Source organism: Nestor notabilis, unplaced genomic scaffold (genome assembly GCF_000696875.1).
Source record: "Nestor notabilis isolate BGI_N333 unplaced genomic scaffold, ASM69687v1 scaffold4820, whole genome shotgun sequence".
NCBI lineage: Eukaryota > Metazoa > Chordata > Aves > Psittaciformes > Psittacidae > Nestor > Nestor notabilis.
The window spans coordinates 1-2,925 of NW_009911438.1; positions in this window are offsets into that span (position 1 = coordinate 1).

Sequence of the window (2,925 nt, forward strand, 5' to 3'; positions counted from 1 at the left end):
CCGGCCGCGACCGACCCCAGCGCCGGAGTGGGGAAAGGTGTTGCAAACCCTGTGAAGCAAAGCTCTAACGCCAAGAGACGAATGCCACTTGGAACCAAGAATGACAGAGCAAATGTCCCGCCCCACGAGCCCCCGGCTTTTAAAGCTACGTTTTGATGTATTTGTCCCCTCTTCCCCGAATCTGCACCCAAAGGTGTCCAGTCTGACTAAAGCCCGTGTCGGTGCACATCACCAGGAATGATCCAGTCGGCAGGATAAGCATGGTGGTTGGCTGGAAAAGAAGCAGTTCAGGGCCCTTCCAGGAACCCTAGAGAGCTGTCCCTGGCACCACAACCAGGTTCTGCAATGACATTTGTAAAACAGAAAGGCTTCTGGTTTTTACTGTGCATAGTTTAATGCTTCTGAAATGCTAAAATGTGAGTCAGAAAATACCCGACAAATGTGACATGAATATGGCTCCTGGCCACCCCTCTCAACTATCAGTGAGGATGATACCCCTTGTCTACAGAGTTTGTTTATATATGTCTATGACAAACACTTCTTCCAAGCTTTTTTCCAGCTATCTTTATTTCCATACCTTCAGATTTAGGCCCTGTCATGTTCTGTTTGTGTGCAGACTTTCAAGAAGCAGACGCTGGGGGCTCTGTGCTCCTGGAGTGCCACTGTACATGAGTAACTCCTGCTCCTGATAATTCAGCCCTGCCTTTTTTATCCAACCCAGCAAGGTCCCTGCTGGAGGAAAGCAGTGGTTTTGTTTTAAAAAGAACTGCACAAACAATAGGAAAAGCATGGGAAGAGGCAGAAGCAAGAGCATCTATGCAAATCTTCAAATTGCTTAATGTAAACCAACAAATACTGTGCTGTAATGCTGATAAAAAGAGGAATCAAACCATAATGCCTTAGTTATTAAGGTATTTTCCAGAGATTAGTTAATCCTGTCAAAAATTACAGTAAGAACGACTGAAAACTGAAAGCCAAGAGGAGCAGTACATGGCTCAGACACCAAAGCCAGCTTGGCCTTGGATGGAGGATGTCTTCTCTTCAGCAGCAGAACCATCAATTCCAACCCCCAAGCCAATCTTGACTTCTAACTTTACACTAATTTCCTCACTGGGGGAGCCATTCAAATTGCAGTGTCCCCAACTACAACAGTCAGCCACAGCATACAGCACACAAAGCCTCAGCTGAGCTCTGGTATTGTTGGCAATTTTATGGAAATCCCTGCATGAGAAACAATTATTTAGATTAAATAATACTTGGTTGAATTAAGCCACAGTTCCCTTAGAGTATGACTGACTGTCATACTAGCCTGCCTTGTGACTGACTTTAATATGTCCCAGAGCTCATATTGCTGCACTATCCATACCAGAAACTTGTTCTCTGGTAGCATGGCATATAAACATTTTAATGCAGAGTCCAAACAATTCATCAACATGTAAGCATTAGTGGAAAGAAGTAAGTATGTCTCACTATCATACAGTTAATTTGACTTAATTTGATTTTTTACCTTGCATTTCCCTTCCTAGTTAATACAGAGTGCTACAGTATCTTTGTTTTGTGGTTCTCTAGAGTGGTTGATTTAATTGAATGATAAAGGCAGACACAAATGCAAATTTACATTCATGAAGCAAGAAAAAGGAGTGACTTAAGGGCCCATAGGCAACAACTGCAATCAAAGCAGAAGAGGGGTATCTGAACTGAATGAGGACAGGGTCCCCCATGGGCTTTCCACACTCCACCCTAAGGCATGCACCTGAGAGCAATTACCACACATCAAACTTCCACTGCCTGGCACCGGAACATCCTTCAGACCAAGACCAAGTATCTCTGAGTTCTAACCCCACAATACACAGGCTCATCACTCAGAAAAGCTGGCATGCAGCAGATATGCTTTGGAGCCAGAACTCCTGAGATTATAAACTCCAAGTTCAGTGCTTTAAAGCCACAATCAAACATAGAAGCTTTTATGAACAAATTTCCCTGCTATCTGCATAGTAACATTTCCTTCTCTACTAGCTAAAGTCAGGGCAAATGTCTAATAAATCAGTTGTATTTCCCCATATGAGGCCAAAAAATTCATTTACTAAGTCCATTCCCATTTGTTTCATATTAATCTACTTCCCCAACCCATTCTTGCAAGTTTGTCAGAGCAGTAACATGAAGGGATATGATCACATAATTCCAGCATTAACCTGAGCATTAAGAGCTGTCACTGCCAGAGAAACATGCCTGAAACTTCCGTTGCAGTTATGTTGGTCACCATTACCCAGGAGAAGCCTGCTGCTTTACTGTACCAGTCTTAAAGAACAAACAGATTTCCAACTTGGTTTTGATGCCTTTATTGTCTGACTTGGTTTTTACATTAAATTAACACACACAATGGCTTTGTCGTTGTTACAGGGAACAAACTTGTCCAAGGAGGTTCCATTCCAAAACATATTGACAGCTTGTAAAGAAAGATGAATGCTCACCAGAATGCATTCAGGATCAGGAAAAGCCCCCTGCAGTTTTTTTCATTTTACACATAGCTGAATATTCTGCACATTAAGTATCCTCATCATAGACCCATTTAGGTCGGAAAGGACCTTTAAGATCATCAAGTCCAACATAAACCCATCAGGTTTCTCTCTCAATAGCTTCCCTTCCACAGCAGGTCAGATTATATCATGTTTTGCTTATCAAGATGCATTGTTTGTATAAAATGTTAACATTCGAAATACTTGCTCAATACTGAGTAACAGGTGATTTTATCTGTACCTTTTACTTCCAAAGGTTGTCATGCTTGCAACATGCAGCTCTAACCAAAAAAGGCAAAATACTAACTGTAAAAGTAATTTAGAGAACCAAATAGAAATCAGTGATTTATTAAACTGCAGATTGCTTGAAACCCCACACTTTTTTTATGCCAAGAAACAAATATCTGGT